Raw genomic sequence first — 7,233 nt, forward strand, 5'->3', positions numbered from 1 at the left:
ACTAAGCCCCAGTTCTTTCTTTCTTTCTCTCTCCTGTAAGCATCCCTCTCTGAATCTCTCAAAGCAATTTTTGTGTTGGCTTCCTGCTGTCTTAATTGCCAGTTGGTCCAAAGTCACTCAGGCCATGTATGGTGCAAACCTTGGGCCACACAGTTCTGAGATAAATCTTCACTGTATTTCAAAATGACCATGAACCCAGCGCATGGACTTTCTAACAGCCTGATATGTCCAATGATTGTGGAGGTAGTGAGCAATCTGACATAGGATTTGTGCAAACAGCACCCTCTTAGAATGCTGGACTAAGGACCTCCTCTGGAACACCAGAAGAAGGAACAGAAGAATGTAGGCCTTTCAGATTCTAGAGCAGTGAAAGGATGAAGGGATATTGGAGTCCACAAGGGAAGCCAGCTAGCTAAAGACAAATTTGATTCAAAAAACTATTATATGTCAAGCACTCACAACTGTACCTGAAACAAAGCAAGCATTAGCTATTATTATTAATATTATTATGAAGGATTCATAGGCTGTCTAATGAAGGTGCTTAAAGATCAATCAATCCTTCACTCCTACTTCTGATGTGAAATAGCTGAGGAATACAGGTCTAAAGGAGGGTTGGTACTTTTATGGAACTTTGGTGGGGGATAGAACTGGAACCCAGGTCTCTACTTTCAAGCTTCTGTACAAAGCCAGGCTGGCACTGTTGCATGTAGAAGGGGAGCTCTAGGTGGGCCTTTGCTGACTTAATAAAAACCAAGCCAAATGGATAAGATGGTTAACAACAACAAAAAGTACCAAGCTGTTTTTCAACTCCTATCTGGAAAGATTGTAGGTTAAGTTCAGTGGGATAACAAGACCTGAGCCAAGAGATTCAGATGTCTCCTGGAGAATAAGCTAAGGAGTTAGCCCCATGTCCTACCTCCACCACTTTGAGATTTAGCCAACAACAAACACTTTCCTTGTGAAATGGCTTCCTTTTCTATAATTAGGGTTGGGACTCTATTTCCACTGTTCCTTCATCTGTTAGTTCCCCTAATCCCCATATGAAGGGGTGAGATCTTAACTATAGCCAATGGCAGGTAACTTGAACTAAAACAAAGAAAATTTCACCATCAGATTTGAGTACTCCAAAGGCAAGGGCCAGCCCTCTGCTTCCCAAGGGTCTAGAATTCTCAGAGTCCTGGGAGAACCTTAGGACTGGAGAGCTGGAACAGACATGATCATACCAGCCAGCCCACTACGCGGCCCTTGCTCTCAGGGCAAAAAGCCCTTCCAGCCCCATTCTGGCCTGGCACATTCCATGGTCTGCCAAGAGCCATGTGGCACCCAGACCACAGCTTCCCACAAGTGGATGCTTTAGTTGGCCTCTTTTACTTTGCCAAAAATAACAACAATAAAGTCTCCCTTCTATTTCACAAAAATAGATTTCCCTCCCCCTGGCCCCCATGCCATCAGCCCTTGCCACTGTCTAGAATCCACTGTGCAAGCTGCAGTCCACTCTGGGGGAAGGTCCTACTCCCCTCCCTCCAGAGCCGCAGTCAAAGCTGCCAGGCTAGCATGTTTCCCTTGGGAACTTCTCTGGAGGCAGCAAAGGCAGAAATCCCATGCCCAGATGGCTGGCCCCAAGAGCCCCATCTGTTTCCCCATTGGGCAGGCAGTTCTAGGCTGTCAAGAAGGGCATAATTTTGGAGGCTTGGCTCAGCAGGCAACCCAGCCAACCCAAGGGGTGGTGGGGCTCTCTGGCTAGAAATTCTTGCTCAGAGCAGGAACAGCTGTGTCCTGAAGAGGGTTTGTGAAACCCTTTTTCCATGTGCATTTCTGTGTAACAGTCAGGTCATCATTTTGGAGGCAAGCCCCTGGTCTTTAATCCAAGTCCATGAAAGACAGTTTTCCCCTCTTCTCCCAGCTTTAGTATCCTCCTTTGTACAATGAGAGACAGACTGGATTATTCTCAGGTCCCTCTGGTATTCCATCCTGGCCTCCCAGTATAGAGGCTTTGGGAGGGCAGAATCCTGTTCCTGCCTTAGTTTCCCCACCTGTGTTGTGTGGGCACAGGGCTGGGCAAGAAGTTATTGAGCAGTGAATGAACATCCCAGTCTCTTTGTGGATGGCTGTGCTTGGAGATCCAATCATCTGGAATGTCTCAGGAATAAGGTGGGAAGGAGGCAGGTACTTTCAGGATGGCGTCTCTCCATCAGCTATAAGATCCTCAGTGTCCTGGGATGGGAGAGAGGACTTCAGATTTCCCAGTTCAAATCCACTGGATCCTTGGACTGGAGGATTATTTTGTGCTGGGTTTCAGATCCTAAGAGTCAGTTTTGTATATTCTGGGAGCTAGAATGGAGTCCAGGATTCCTGGTTTTAAAATCTAAGGGAACTTTGTGAACATTAGGGATCATTCTCAAACCCCAGGAGGCACTCTATCAGGGCTTTCTGGAGACATGGGCATCCTTGATCCTTGACCGAGCAACAGTGGTCATGGTCTAATGGTCCCAATCTCTTCATCCATCCATCCATCTCTCCATTCACCCAACATCTATGGAGAGTCTACTATGTGCCAGGGAGGGCCTATCTCTCACAGATAGGCATCCCATAGTCAAGATCACACACACACTCACACTGGCATCTGTGTTCCAACTTACACAGAGGCCACTTACTCTCTTGCTGTCACCTCAGCCACAGTCACACCCACATTCCCCAAATAGGAACCACTATGGAAAGGTCAGAGAAGAAACTGGATAGCCCACCCTTCTCCCAGACTTCATGCCAGGGGGTTTGACTCCTGCTTTCTTTCCATTTGCCCACTTGAAGCCCTCCCTTCTCTATTCACAAGCAGCGAGGAGGACATGTAGACAGACTTCTGAGAACCAGAAGTCCACAGGTATTGGGTATGTGAAGGGGTCCTAGGGCCTTCAGATTCCTCAAACATCAGACTCCCAAGGATGCCCTCCCCCAGCCACGCTGTATGCAGATGGTCCATCTGATGAGCAACAATGTCCAGGACTAGGCTCAGTGACAAATCTGCTCTGTCATTTCCCTCTGTAGAGACACAAGGTGAGGAGGGGTCAGTCTGAATTCATCTTGCCAGATAGCCACTTCCCAAACCATAGGACCCAACCATTCTTCTGTTTGAGCCTGGCCCCTCCCACCCTGGACCCCAACTGTAGCCCGAAGACTGGATTCACTGTAGCATGGAATTCATTGTCGAACAAATTGCTTCCCCTAACGTATTCACTTGGCTATTTGAATTCTGTATAGTAGGCAGCCTTTGGATCTGAAAACTCCCAAAAGCTAGCCTTGGCAGGGGAGGCAATGGAGTTTTGGCCTCACCAGTGGCTCCAGCTCCCGCTGGTCTACCAGGCTGAACTCTCGAATGAAGTAGTAGAAGTGCTTGTAGCAGGTGTTGACGTGTGCTTCTGCCCCCATGCTAAGGATGCTGTCGAAGTGGTGGATATAGACATGGACAAATACTCGGAAGAGATGGGTCAGGATCTTGGTACAGACCTGCTGGAAGTTCTTGGGGAAGGGAACTCCTAGAGGCCAGAGAGGGACAGAAAGAGGGATCAACATTCTACTGACAAAATTTTGCCAACCCTCCCCACACAGACAGCTTTTGCTATTTTTTTTTCTCCCCAGTACATATCTCAGCACATTTGTCCCGGAGAGAGAGAAAAAGAGAGAGGAGGACAGGGAGCGGGAGCCAGAGACAGTCAGACAGACAGACATGTTTTGTTATCTCCCATGTTTTTTTTTTTCCTCCCCAGTGCTGGGGACTGAATCCAGGACCTTCTGCTTGCTAGGCCATTCTAGACAAGTGCTGTGCCACTGAGCTCTATCCCCAGCCTCTCCCATAGTTTAGTTTTTAATGAAGCACAGATATGACTGTGCCTCCCTGCTGCTGAAATGTAAATCAGCTTCTAAGTTTTCCCATCGTCTAAAGCAGGGCTTTGCACCTTTGTTGCTGGTGACTGATCAACCCTTCTCAGATCATGATGACAGTTATGGCTCAAACTCTCCCCAGCAAGTTGTGTATCTGCAGGGATGCTCACATCACACCCTTGTATATAAATTCCAAGGAGGGCTGATTTGGGTCTGCAGGGCTGGTATTGTGGCTCAAGAGATAGAGTGCTTGCCTAGCACCTGTGAGGCAATGGGTTCAATCCTCAACACCACACCAAAATAAAATAAAAACATTGTATCCACCTAAAACTAAAAAATATTTAAAAAGTTTTGGGTCTGTTTTTAAAATCTTGTGCCTTCAGGACTAAGTCCTAACTTCCCAACATGGCATTGCACAAGGTCTTTCATAATCTGATTCTGACCTCTCTCTACAGCCTCATCTTGAATCCCTCCTCTTTTCAACATTCACAGAGCAAGTCCCAGACTCCCAATGATTAAAATTACTAATTACTAGAACCAGTTCATATATTCCTCATTTTTTCAAATATGCATTAGCACAAAGAACTTTCTATCTGTGAGCCTGCCCCTAAGCTGGGTCTTTTGAACCTTAGGCCTCTAAATCCTTACAGTTTGGCTGATGGGTCTGATAACCATTCTAGATATGAAAAAATGGAGGTGGTGCTTAAAGATTAAGTCACTTGCCCATTGCCACATAATTATTAATTAGTACAGACTGGAGGCAGGATTCAAACCCTCTTTATACTACATGGCAGCAACCCTCAGAAGTAAATAATAAAGACCCTGCCCTTGGACCTGTGGAAAAGGTAGTTTGTGCACAGCCCCCTATGCTCCCTTATGCTCAGCGCAGAGGTCTTGTGGTTTACATCCTCTACTCCATTGTGGCAGAGTCATCCAGGGTTAAAGGTATGGATATCTGGGGGTATGGATATCTCACAAGCCCAAGGGTATAAAGCTGGAAGGGAACAGAGCCCAGATTCAGGACCATACCTGGCTCATCCAGCCCCACAGTCCCCTTTCTCCCTCATTGCTCTTGGTGGGATTAAGCCTTCCAGGTTCAGCCCAGGCCCCTCACACTTATCCTTCCCATCAAGACATTGGGTCCTGGTCTCATAACACAAGACATTAACTCTGGTTCTGACTCTTTCCTAATTCAGTGCACTTTCCCTCTTGGCCTCAGTTTCCTCCTATGTAAAATGAAGGTACTATTGTTGGGCATGATAGTACAGGAAATGGCAGCCACTGGCTGGGGAGGAGCTGTGGGCATTGAATTGTGACTCAGTGCCAGGCTTTCCTCAGCATTCAGACTTCTCCCCTCTGGGCCTGACCACCCTGCCACACCCATCTCTGAGTCTTATAGCCTTAATAGAAATGAGCATGAGGCTGGGTGGGAGCAGGAGCCCAGGATATAGGTGGGGCTGCTGTGATGCACACACTGTCATGCCTGCTCAGCCCCTGGGTGAGGAAGCAGAGCCAGGGTGACATCACTCATTTCCCTCACCGCCCTCATCGCCCAGGCTGCACAGTTGAGATAAGAAAATACCGCACAAGGGAAAATTCTGCCCTCAGAGCCTTGGTCTACAGTAAAGATATCATCTAGATTCATCCAAGTTCCAAACTCTTCTCTTTCCTGGGGCCAGGAATCAGAGGGAACTCCCAGAGGATGGAGTAAGATCAGCCCAAGAAGGCAAACCTGTTACAAATAACTTGGGGCACCTGTTCCGGAAGGTTCTGAGAATCATGGTCTTGCAGGCATGGTCTCTGGTGGGGCACTCATGCTTGGGTCAAGAGCCCCCAAAGGGAATCAGACAGTCCTAGTTAAATAGCTGGCTTGAGCACACTGTCATCAACCTCTTCTTGTATGATAGCAGAATGAAAGTAACCTACCCTCCAGAATTGCTATATGAAACTAAATGCCTCAGCTATGGATTGGGCTCCTGGGGGCTCCCTCCCTTCCTGGCTCTGCTGACCCTCCAACCAGGTGGTGTTCACCAACACGCGTGGGAAAGACATCCTCAGCATTGATGAGGCCCTCAATCCAGTCCATGAGTAATGCCATATAGCGTGGCGGGGAGAGCTTGGCCGGCCGCCAGTACGGGCGCTCGTCCTGCCAGCGGTATTCGTATCGGGGCCCGCCGGCCATAACCGGGCAGTTGGACTCACTGCAGCGCTCCGCCATGGTGCCATAGATGAGGTTGATGCCGTTGAAGAAGTCCACCATGTGCACAGCGATCCAGTCATCGATGTTCTAGCCAGGAGGCAGCCTCACCACACTGCGCAGGTCCTGGCCCGACTTGAGTGATGCCTGTGCCTTCTTATAAAGCTCGAAGCGCTGTGTGCCTGGCTCAAAGCGCTTTCACGGCCGGAACGTCTTGTCCTTGGCATACACCTGCTTCAGGCAGAGAGCCATGGCTAGGCTTGGTAGGGCCAGGTGTCCAGGGGCAGGGATATGAGGATGCTCTGCCAAGCACAAGGGCGGGGGTCGGTGGTCAGGGCCTTATCAAATGGGCTCTGACTTCTCAACACAATATTTGGGTCTCACCTCTCAGCCTGAGATCTGCTCCCTCCACCTGGAATGGAAATCCTCATCCTCCAGGCCTAGGGCCCCACCCCTTTCCAGGCTACCTTGTTCTCCTTCTACTATCCACATGCACCTCTTATCTTGTTTTGTTTCCTCTGCATCTCATAGTGGGATGGGTCTGGGCTCCAAAGATAGAGACAACTAAAGGCTCAACAGGAGACAGGGCCCTAGAAGAGATGACTGACCTCTGGGAGCCCCACCTGTTTAATGTGGGAGAGCCTAGCTGCATTGTGCTGTGGAGAGAGGGAGGGCCCTGGCCTCCGCTTCCTCTGGGATAGTTTATCTGGCCACTGAGGATTCCCAGGGAGCAGGAGGGACTTTTCTACCAAAAATGTCCTTTCCTTTTTCTTTACTCTGAAATAGGAAAGGGCCCTCATGTGGCCAGCTGGGTGGCCTTTGAGTGTGGCCACAGGCACTGGAGGAGGGGGAGGGTGGCCAGCCTATAAGAGCACTGCTTCCTCTGACAATGGCTGGAGGTTCTTCCTTTCAAGCCAGCCTCCTCCTGATCAAGTCTCTTGGGCCTTCCCCCTGCACCTGAAACACTGTAAACATTTCTACCACATCTACTGCACCTGACACTGAAGGGTAGGAGAGTGCAGTCAGATTTACCCGGCTGAGCCCTTCTAGAGTTCAGACATGCAATGCTTTTTTCCATTGCCCCCTACAATGAAAGTATCCCAGACACAGAATAGACTTGGGAGAGAGGCAGCAATCAGCTCCAGACAAAGATGCAAGAG

The 7,233-nt window shown here is 49.0% G+C and overlaps 1 pseudogene; it reads right to left on the bottom strand.

The window, feature by feature from the left end:
- Positions 1–3,006: 3,006 nt before the first annotated feature.
- Positions 3,007–6,325, bottom strand: LOC143389944 (MOB kinase activator 3C-like; annotated as a pseudogene).
- Between the last annotated feature and the right edge of the window lie 908 nt (positions 6,326–7,233).

Source organism: Callospermophilus lateralis, unplaced genomic scaffold (genome assembly GCF_048772815.1).
Source record: "Callospermophilus lateralis isolate mCalLat2 unplaced genomic scaffold, mCalLat2.hap1 Scaffold_74, whole genome shotgun sequence".
Classification (NCBI taxonomy): domain Eukaryota; kingdom Metazoa; phylum Chordata; class Mammalia; order Rodentia; family Sciuridae; genus Callospermophilus; species Callospermophilus lateralis.